Genomic DNA, 11,864 nt, shown 5'->3' on the forward strand with positions numbered 1-11,864 from the left:
CTACTTCTCAGGAAATTCTGTATGCAGTTGTAAAGCACTTGCACATTACTGCTACAGGAATGCTTCCTGGATACCACAGGATATCTCCAACGTCTCTAATGGCACTAAGTGCCATTGCCAGTATAAGTAAAAAAAATAATAAAAAAAAAATCAAGTTCATCCTAGTTAATCAACTGACTAGATCTTTAGCAACTGTAACGGCAACTTAAGACATCTCACTCATACCCTATATGCAGGATCTTAAATAGAAGCATCCTGAACTTGAACTAACTCCCATACTAAGTATGCTCAATGGGTCATGCCTGAGGAACCTCAGAAGAAAATGCTACACAAAGCTCACCAATTACATTGCAATAATTAAAAAGTGTTCTGTTAAACACACCAGCAGGAAACTCAATATGCTAATTGTAAGGAGTCCTAAAGGAAATATAATTTTTAATAACTGTAAGTATTATGTATTAATACAGATACAAGCAATGACTCAGGCAATTAAAGTTTGATTAATGCATTTAAGAGAATTATGCTGTTTGTATAGTCAGGAGTGTTGATTGAAACAAGTAAGAGGACTAGTAAGAGTGCTATGAGTGTAGACAACTTGCAGAAACTGCATTCCTGGTTTTGCTGAATAGCAGATAAGCTCCAGAGTGATGCACTGTGGAGCAGATTCTTCAGTGGATCAGGGGGATGCTCAAGAACCAGCTCATGCAGTAAATGAGACAGTTCTAAACCTTAAAAAAGAACTTCTAGAAATAGTTTTTCTAAACTGGAAGAACATGGGCTGGATGATCCAACACAGTCACTACATCTTTAATTTAGAATGTCTATATATCCTCACTAGAGTGTTTTTGACACACACACACACACACACACACAAAGAAACAAACAAAAAAAGTGGTGATCAGTGAAACTAATTCACACCTCATTATCTCAGTGGACCCACTTGAGTTTATACAGGTATGTAAATGCCTAGCTTTGACCTGAAGTTTAAAGTCTGTAAAGGAGTGTTAGGGCTTTCACTAAAGGTACCAGGAGCAACAAAAGTCCTTTGCTCATTTGAGATTTCTCTTTTAGCCTGATCTCCCACAGTGCAGGAAATCTGAATATAAATTATCTTGGTCATGATAGATTATGATGCCTGGTAGCCCCAGGCTATACCTTTGTTGCCTGTTAATGCTAAATATGCTGCAGTGGAATTAATTTACCTTATTTGTTTGTTTTGTTTTGCTTTTCTTTCTCAGAAAAAGCTTTCTAACAAATTATTGCTAACCAGTTATAAACGATTTCCTGTCTACTTCTCAACACCCCCTCTTTCTATCATCAGATGAAGCTGAAGAGATCACTTGTACCTCAGGAACTTGAAGCAAATGGAAAACTGCAGAGTTAACCTGATGACAGGGAGAAATTGCTTCCATACTTTTACATAAGTTGTCAGGAAGTCCTTTAAACCTTCAGCAGGGTGTGGTTTCCTATTGAGCAAAATATCAGATGAAAGATGGGCCATAATGAATCAGCCTGGATGCTTCTTCCTTGCACAGCAATTGGTACAGATTTCTCTGCTGCGTTCACTTAGCTGGCTGAGCTGAATGCACTTGGGTTGATGAACCTTATCTTTCAAAACATGTAAATTGGATGGATAATGAGAGATTTATAGCTAAGATTTTCATGCAACTCATAGCATAAGGAGAGTGTTGATAGATGAAATAAGGGTCTAGCAACCTTCCTGGGGAAATTCTTACTCTCTTATTTATCAATTTTAATTGATATTCTCCAAGATTGAGAGCATCCAGGAGCATATTTGTGCTTGGGACACCTATCTGATTAAAATAAGAACATATTGCACACTAGTAGTTAGTCCTTACACATTAACCATCAATAGTACTTGTGTATTTGCAAACAAGGAATTTCTTAGAACTGAGGCTCCCAGATTTAAAATCAGATATCTAAATGATTGTTTAAATAAACATTTTTAATATAATCCTTCACTGTTGTCTCTGATCTGCCTACCTAATCAATTCCTTTCCATTTGTAAGAGGGCTTTCTAGGACAAATGTAAGCATGAGAAGAACACATAAGATGTTGCAGTCCTGTCACTTCAGCAAATGGAGCTACCATCTCAAGTTAAAAAAGTAAACAAATAAAAAGAGGAACCACAGGACCATTCACTCATTAAGAGCTGTTTTGGTCCAACAAGCAGTCATCAGGCTTCAGAGGAGGAGAAAGGTAACTGGGTTTTTTTCCATCTTCTCACACCTCATTGGCAACAATGTACTAGATGCTTGATGGAAAATTATCCAAAATTATTTGTTCCACCAATAGCATGAAAATCTTCTGCATAACATTAGTATAAAACCCCAAAGCCTATAAAATTAGACTATCCTGTTGAAAGAGATTTTTTTAAAAAAAAATTGAAGGTACTACCCATATAGCAAGTCCCTTAAAATTCTGAAGGGAATTTTCCTTCTTATCCCAAAACAGTGTTAAACATAAATGTATGAAAAAGATGTACAAGCTACATATACGAAAAAACCTTTTAGCGTGAGCAGGAGCTACAGTTCATCAAGCCCAAATCTACCTCTAGCTCAGGCCAGTATCTTCCAAAGAAAGATACTTATATTTCCTTAGCTAGATTTATATATATATATATATATAAAGGGGTATGGGGTGGAAAGGTGAATACTTTCATGGACCTTTAGGTCAAAAGAAGTGTAAGATAAATGCTGTATCAATACACTGCCACAGATATAACGATCCAGCAGTTCATTCACCTTTTTTTTGAAAATAGTAACAAATCAAATATCCAACAGCAGGAAACCGACTATGTGAGAGAGACTAGAAATTTAAACTATTCTAATAAAATGTAAAAGACATAGTTAAGGTCACTGTGACTTTTTAGAAAGGTAACTTTAGAGAAAGAAATAATAAGGTACAAAGATGAGTAGGTGAATGAGAGGGCAGAAGTCTATGGTGTTAGTGACTGAAAGAAGTTATGGCCACTATAATTGGTAGACGGAATATTTAAGAAGTAAACTGAAATCTAAACAGAAAACTAAATTATGTATTGGATTAAATTCTTTCTCCAAAATATGCTGTTTCCTCTCTTAAAGCCCAGTGAAACATTTCACATTCTTGTACCTGCTCTGCCTTTTATTTGGATAAATAACCACCAGGGCTACTCCCAAAACATTTGTGGTGGACAGAACATGAAAAAAATTCCGACAACTCCAGGCCAGTAAAGAGGTTAGCAGGGAGGCAGAGACCACAGTAAGAAACTGGCACTTTCTTTTTTAAGCTTGGAGTGCTTTGTTTGTTTCTTTTACAGTGAAGGAAGATAAAAAGCTATCAGTCATAGTGATCATATTTCCAGGTGCATCAGGATTTTTGGAGTTGCAGAGCAAAGAGACAGATAACACATTTCTGAAGTTATTTTTGCCGTGGTGGAAACCACAGGGGTTGCCATCAGCTTTGAGTTTCAAAAGGCTTTTGATAAGGTTACACATCTGAAATGATTGGTTAAGGGGAAAAAACTCATAAGCCAGGAGTTAGAGAAGTTTTAAAAACTCAAATTGAGTCCACAGATGAAACTATCTTCCCTTTTGACTGAGATGGACCAGACTAGCTCCCACAGGAAGCAAAAAATGCCACTGCCATTAAAGGCACAGGACCTTAGTGTGTTCTATATCTTTGAAATTTGTAGCAGTAAATTTGAAAAATAAGAATTTTAGAATCTACTTTTAATTCATTTTATTTTCAAATTTCAACTTTAATGAGTTCCTTACTTAATTGGAAGTGGGAACCCTTCTACTGCCAGGCTGTATTGTAGGTAACAGCTGGAAAAAGTAAAAGAGTTTTTTTGTGTGGTGATTCAGAATGGCTTTGAAGGAAGAGGGATATCCATTTTCAGAACACAGATGAGCAGAGAGGGAGATGCATATATTCAAAGACTGAATTCACTGCTACCGGTAGAAGCAAAAACAATTGTGCTGTTTTCGCCTTAGAAAAGATTTTGCTAGCAAGGCTGACCCAACAAGGTGTAAAGTTGGTCATGTGCTTAAGGCTCTACCGTGAGAATTAGGAGATCAGGAATCAGGTTTTAACTCCATGACAAATTCAAAATATGGCTAAATAAATTAGGATACTTACATTATGTACTGCATGACAAGGGATAATTTGGATCCAGAAACTGCTTAAACACCAGTGTGATGACAATGTGCTAAACTTTAGCCAATAAATCTTGGTATACAACCTCAAAGGATCTTTGGGACACAGGAAAGGACATGTCTCTAGGAGACAATTTGCCTTCCCTTGTCGTGGTTACATGGCCACATGGCTTTCAGCTGCCTCGGAGTTTGGCAGAGTAAGCTTAGATATGCTCGGTGCTTCTTTTGAGAAATGGGCATCTCACAGAGCTGGAGAAGAAATCTCTATGTCCTCATGAGACATTTTATTGAGAAAAATTCCTCACACTTTTATCAATATTTTACTTGAAAACATATTCCACTCCTTCAAAAATAGAAAACGAACAGCGTCCCAGACTCATGAGTGCATGGAAACTTGATACTTCCTAAAGTTATTTTAATTTTCAATAAAAACAGACAAGCAAACAGACGAGGATATTATAGAAGTTAATTTGACCATCTGTAGTATTTTGTCTGGCATGGAACATTGTATTTAATTTTGCTAATCTACGTAGGGTTGTTAAAATTCGATAAAAAAAAAAAACAAGGAAGAAATAGAAATCTGAAAGATCATTTTTATGCAACTACTAATTGTTTTCAAAACTGAACAAAATTCTATTGTTTCATCACTGAAAACTTGTGAAAAAATACCCTTCATCTGATCCCTAATTATTAATCAAAGTTCCAACATGAATAGTAAAAAAAGGACTTCAGTAAAAGTGATTGAGACATTTTCTTTGTTAGGCTGTATTAATCTTACTCCAGCAAGAGGGAAAAAAAATGTTATAGAAAAGTGTATCTTGCTCGTATTCTGCCTCCACTCCTTGACCTTCCAATGCAGCAGAAAAGAAGTACCTCGTTCAGTCTGGCTTATCTCTGAGGTGCAAATGCTTCCTCCCTGCTGTAGTCGGCTACATTTTTATCAAGCCTTATCAAGTAGGTCATTCTAATTTTGCACATGGAATGATTTCACCTTCTTGAATAATGATGAGTCAAACAGGCTAAAAAAAACCTCTGAACAGTTCGACTGGCAATGCTTCGACTGATGGACGGAAGAAGAATTTGACCAGTAGCTGCAACTACCTGTCTCAAATCTACTTGATCTTCGAAAACATTGTTTGACTCTTGCTATTGTCTCAGATTTTTTCTTGCTAAAAACAAACAAGCAAAACTCCCCAAATTAACTTCAGTTTACCAGCCATTACTGCTAAGACCCTATTTTGCTAACCTCTTTGAAGATTGTAGACTCTATCTATGGCTCGTAGAGCATCTTGCGCCATGGAATCATTTCCTTGACTGGAGTCTTGGAGTACCACTGTTGTATGAATAGCCATAACAGTTTATTAAGTGAACTGATAACTACATATTGCTTACTAGCAGCAATTGAAACTGCAAAAGAACAGAGAACAGCAGTAAAACTCAGATAATTTTAGAAAATATATTTGAATACAAGTAATAATAACAAATAATAATAAAATAATAATGATGATAATAACAATAATAATAATAATAAGGTGGAGAAACAGACATCTAGAGAAATTAAATAACATTTTCAAAGTCAGGATGAGACTATAACTCATCTCAGAAAGCAGCTGGTGTTATAAAGTGCTGTCGAATTTACACTGCTTCATGGTTGCAGGACTGAGTTCCTGAGCCAAGAGCATCCCTGCGGGACCATACACAGACCTAGGCTCTTCTGTCCTCCTGACATTGTGTTACTCCCATGTGGAGTTACCAGCCCAGAAACACCCCTCTTTGGGGAGCACCACGGAGATATAACTTCTCCTTCCAGTGTCCCAGCCTTACTGTGAGAATCTGAGCACTTGTTTAGAAGCACTTAACTACTAGGGGAAAAGAGGACTATGTTTCATTTCCTTCTTTGTTTTCCTTATTTTTATCCTTCTTGGAAATCAGATGTTGTAAAGGATTAATTAAGATTTTTTTTTTTCCTCCTTAATGCGATATTTTAGTAATAAATGCATAAAAAGAAGGGAGAAGGGCTTATTTTTTAACTCTTCACTTAGGGCCTGATTTTTAAAGAAAAATATGTAGGTGTTAGCTTCGGTCAGTTCTGATTGGAATAAGCCTATTAAAAATGCCTTTGATAATTTGCCCTTCCAAAATCTATGAAAGTGAATTTAATTAGAGGTTCAAGTCTAATTTGTCCCTATACTTTCATTCTTTAACCTGTGAATAAACACTGTAGGAACAACAACTTTCCCTGCTTTTTCTCATTGTAAGTAGGACTCAGACTTGGTTCTCCAATTATATATTTCCCATCAAACTAAATAGTGCCAAAGGGTGTTCTTGGGCACAGGAACATAATTGTCAGTGTTTTCCATACTATACCTGGCATGGCTTGGTACTGAGCAATGCTCTCCCAAGTAGTTCCCAGGTATGGTGCAGGAGGAAACGCAGTCTGGGGTTTGTATGTAGCCTCCCTTCCAGAGGGGAAGGTAACATAATACTATGGATTTGGGTTGTTCCCCATCATTAGGCCTTAATGAAACATCCTACGAAATGTCCTTGGCATATACAATTTACTGAGGCTGCTGTGCAGAGCAGCAACTGATGGCTGCATGTGTCAGCCCGCAGCCGGCAGAATGAGCCCTACCCTGTTCGAGATAAACCGCGTCAGTGTTAATGCAAAAGGAAGACTCACAGACGCAGTCCTACTTTGCCTTGCATTTAGAAATAAATAGATTGTCTCTTTGCATGGTGCTTGTTTGCTATGAGGCGTACCCACTAGTTTTCTGTAAAATGAGCTGAAGCAAGGAAACTCTGTAAAAGCCAGACCTAGCGGTGCCAGTGCTCCTCTGCATGTGCTCCTTTGTCAGCAGCAAAATCTTTCTCCTGGCAACATCTTAGTCAGAGGACAATCCCAACAGCACAGGGAGACATCTGCTTGCTGCTTTTTATGGTGGCTGTGATCTTGTCACGCCTTACTGCTGAGAGGCCCTTCTGTCCTGCTAGCTTGATGCTTTGCCTCACCTGTCAATAACACCTTCTGTCGTGGCTAATATGAGCACAAACTACTTTTATTTCATACTCCACTGCAGGGAAGCAACAATCTGCTGAAGACCTCAAAATTTCTCTTCTTCTGCTGGCAGTTGGTTTTCAAATAAAATACAAGTTGGCTTAGTAAACTATTGGTGATTTATGAGAGTAACCAGATTATCCAGAATTGTTACAATGACAGTAACAAATAGATAAATAAACAAAAGAGATCTCAGCTAGGGCTGAGTGAATAATGAGTGAATGTTTGCCTCTTGCCCAGTAAATCAAAAAATTAGTTCTCTCTTTCTCTGACAAGAAAGTTTGTATCCATAGCTCCCATCTTCTGTAGAAAGTCCTGACCATGATGTTATAGTCTGGCAAGCAGGCTGTAGACATCATTCTCACTCATCCTTTAGCAAATTTGCCATGGTACACAGAAAGATTCAAGATTTTTACTATGTTCTTGTGCTCTGGAAGTCAAAGTCTGAAGAAACCCTCTCTCTCCTGCAACTCTGTCCAGTAGTAAAGAGTCTGACATAAGTTTTATACTCTGTAGAGGACAGTAATGACCTTAATAGGTCTCCTTCTTCTAAGAAAACAGCTTGATTGCTAGTCTGTTATATGCAATTGCAATTCAGTCCACAGTATATTCCCGAGACTCTGACGGTGTTCACCTGCAGAAGCCTAAGGAAGAAGACTGTCAAGTTTCTGAAACATCATAAGGCTTAGCATGAACGAGTCCCATTAACTCAGGTGGATAAGTCCAAGTAGAAGAATCTGCTGAACTGGTTGATTTGGGTTCAAGTGTCTTAATTCTGTTTAAGTCCCACCTTAAATGTTTACATCCCTTCCAGAACTGGCTCCAAACAATTTCCCAGAACAGACAAAATAAAGTCTTTGAGTTCTGGTTTACTGAGCCTGTGTTCATTACACAGACTCACAGAATGGTTGAGGTTGAAAGGGACCTCTGGAGATCATCTAATTCACTCTCCCTGTTCAAGTAGGGTCACCCAGAGCATGTTAGACAGGGTTGCATCCAGATGGGCCTTGAATATCTCCAGAGAAGGAGACTCCACAACCTCTCTGGGCAACCTGTGCCAGTGCTCCGTCACTCTCACAATAAAGAAGTTTTTACGTATGTTCAGATGGAGCCTCCTGTGTCTCAGTTTGTGCCCATTGCCTCTTGTCCTGTCACTTGGCATCGCTGAAAAGAGTCTTGCCCCATCTCCTTGACACCCTTCCTTAAGATATTTGTGTACATTGATAAGATCCTTCTCTCAGCCTTTCCTCATAAGAGATGCTCCAGTCCACTAATCATCTTTGTAGCCACACACTACATTCGCTTCAGTAGCTTCATCTCTCTTTCGTACTGGGGAGCCGAGAAATGGACAGAGTACTCCAGATGTGGCCTCACCAGGGCAGAGTGGAGCAGCAGGATCACCCCCTCGACCTGCTGGTAACACTCTTCCTAATTCACCCCAGCAGACCATTGGCCTTCTTGGCCACAAGGGCACATTGCTGGCGCATGGTCAACCTGTTATCCACCAGCACTCCCAAGTCCTTCTCTGCAGAGCTGCTTTCCAATATGTCAACACCCAACCTGTTATTTCTCCCACGGTGTGGGGCCATATATTTGCCCTTGTTGAACCTCAGGAGGTTCCTCTCTGCCCAACTCTCTGGCCTGTCCAGGTCTCTCTGAATGGCAGCACAGCCCTCAGGTGTATCAGCCACTCTTCCCAGTTTGGTATTACCAGCAAACTCGCTGAGGAGGCGCTCTGCCCCTTCTTCCAGGTCCCTGATGAATAAGTTGAACAAAACTGGACCCAGTATTGACCCCTGGGAGACACCACTAGCTACAGGTCTCCAACCAGACTCTGCGCCACAGATCACAACCCTCTGAGCTCTGCCATTCTGCTCTCCCGAAGTCTAGGATTGTGATGCTATTTATTGCCCTGCTTTTTCCATGCAGGATCCTGAACTTACCATCTCATGGTCACTGCAGCCAAGGCTGCTCACAACCTTTATATCTACAACCAGTCCTTCTTTATTGGTTAGTACAAGGTCCAGCAGCACACCTCATTGCTGCCTCCAAAACCTGTGTCAGAAAGTTACCATCAATGCCCTGCAGAAACCTCCAGGACTGTTTGTGCCTTGCTGTGTAGTCCCTCCAGCAGATGTCAGGGTGGCTGAAGTCCCCCAGGAGAACCAGGGTCTGTGATCGTGAGGCTACCTCCAGCTGTCTATAGAAGGCATCATGGACTTCCTCTTCCTTTTCAGATGACTTGTAGTGGACACCAACAACAGTGTCACCCATGATACCCTGCCCTTTAATCCTTACCCATAAGCTCTTGACTCGCTCTTCCTCCACCTCTAGGCAGAGCTCGACACATCCCAGTTGCTCTCTCACATAAAGAGCAACTCCACCACCTCGCCTTCCTGGCCTGTCTCTCCTAAAAAGCACATAGCCATCCATGGCTGCATTCCAGTCATGTGGCCTATCCCACCATGTCTCCATGACTGCAATGAGATCATGGCCCTGCGATCACACACAGCTCTCCAGCTCCTCCTGTTTGGCCCCCATGCTGCGTGCATTGGTGTACAGGCATTTCAAAGTGGTGGTCATGCCTGCAGGTTTCCCAGGAGAGGTGCAAGAGGATCCCACATAGCCATGTGCCATCTACATTTCCCCAGCTGTGTTTCACTCGACACAGAGCCCTCCAGCAGCTCCTCTGCGGTGGGGGGCTGGGACTCCTGAAGCTGTCTGCTCTCTGAGAATACCCCGTCTACCTCCCACTCATTTTCATGGATGCCACGCAGCCTACTGACTTCCTCCTCTAACTCCTTTACCTGGTGACACAGCTCATCAACACCAGCACACCTTCTGCAGGAGAGCTGACTGTCAGCCCAGGCCTCACGGAGAGGCCCCAAGCTCTCCCTGCAGCCTGAGACCTGCAGAGCTGCATCCGCTGTCAGAGGGTCTGTCTGGGCAGAAGCCTCTGACACAGCTGATGCAGTGACTCCAACAGCTCCTGGGAAATCTGCTTTGCAGCATGTCATGGCCATATCTGAGGACACATGCACTTCTAAGATTGGAAATGAAGGTGCCTTCTTGAGCCCTTCTTCACGAACTGCTGCACAAACCACTGTGTCTGTTCACTGCCTCTGTTAGCTGCACTCATTCTTCATTCCCTGGGCAGAAAAACATTTTATTGAAGCATTTTGTCTTGGTGAAAGAAGTGATACATGCTCTGTGGCAACATATCCTTTTCAGACTGTGAAATACTAATTAACACTGATCCACTGAAAAAATATTTTGTCTCCTCTTATTTAACTATTAATTCAAATACAATATTGCAAGGGGAATGAAAAGTATATTATTTCTTTTCTTTTTCTATAGCAACATACTAATTTATACAAATGAAGGCACAATTAAGCAGCATGACATTTAATTACAATCTGCACTTCATGTGCACAAACATATTAAAACAGAGAATGCTAATCCTGAATGTAAAAATTGCCATAACATAACATAAAAACTCCAAAAGCTAGCAACATAAGGTATGGCTTTTCCTTTATTTATTTTTTTTTTCCACGCATAGTTTTGCTCATATGGCTCTGTTGAGCCAGTTTTTGTTGGTGGCCACTGTTTCTTATGATACTTGTCAGCAACAGAATATGAATGGAATGGAACGGAACTCAGCCAGTGCAGTTCGTCGTAACTCCATTGCCTTTGCTAGCATTACTCAGTTTACACCAGTAGCACGTGTCTTTCCAGGCTAAACAGCACACATCAATGAAACTATCCTGATTTACTCTATCTGTGGACTGTATTTTATACAGTTAGGATCCAAAGGACTTTCTTTGCCAGATTCAAATAATTTTCAGTAGTTGCATTTTAACTCTAGATTTCGTAGGAAAGTTCTTCTGAGCCTGCTACAACAGTTCCAAATTGCTACAACAGTTCCAAATTGCTCTTTGCAGCTAAGATTTGCAGTGTAAATAGGTTTAACACTGATCAAGCAAGTAAGATGGACAGATGAGGTGTTGGTTCTAATATTCTGTATTATTCTGCTCATTATAGGTTATTACTCTGCCACAATCACTGTAAAACTTGAATGCCTGCCAGCAGCACATGATGTGACTAACATTGGCCATGTGTAATTCACAGACATCACAGAATCAGAACAGTTGGAAGGGGCCTCTGGAGATCATCTAGTCCAACCTCCCAAAGATTTCATGGTGCTGATTCCACTGGGGCTTGCACCCAGGTCCATCTGCGTGTAAAGCAGATGTGATAACCACTACACTGTGGAACCACCACTGTGGAACCAAATTCTTTCTCATCTCTCTCATCTTCTCTCCAGAGAGAAACTAGTTTTACTTGTTTATATTTCATATGCACACAGCTATGAGGGGCAGAAGTTTCAAAAATAATCAAAAAGCTCACACTAAAGGTGAAGAATTGGCTATTAATTTTTGTGATGGTCTTTTACTATACAGGATTTCTTTCTGCAGCTCTGAGAGAGAAGAAAACCCTCAGGAAATCCTGTCCACTGAACAGATATATTTTTACCCGTAAATTAAATAATTGCAAATTTTGGAAGGAAAAGTTTATTGGCCTATAGATAGGCCAATGTTTTTGTTGATCTTCTCAATAACCAGGCAGCACTGGTGCTGCATTGCACTGGGAAT

At 40.3% G+C, this 11,864-nt stretch overlaps 1 non-coding gene across 1 annotated transcript; it reads right to left on the reverse strand.

Annotated features, from left to right (window-relative positions):
• Nucleotides 1-11,415: 11,415 nt before the first annotated feature.
• TRNAV-UAC (transfer RNA valine (anticodon UAC)) lies at nt 11,416-11,488 on the reverse strand. The gene has a single exon. It is a non-coding gene; the product is annotated as a tRNA-Val (tRNA).
• Between the last annotated feature and the right edge of the window lie 376 nt (nt 11,489-11,864).

Source organism: Rhea pennata, chromosome 2 (genome assembly GCF_028389875.1).
Source record: "Rhea pennata isolate bPtePen1 chromosome 2, bPtePen1.pri, whole genome shotgun sequence".
Lineage (NCBI taxonomy): Eukaryota > Metazoa > Chordata > Aves > Rheiformes > Rheidae > Rhea > Rhea pennata.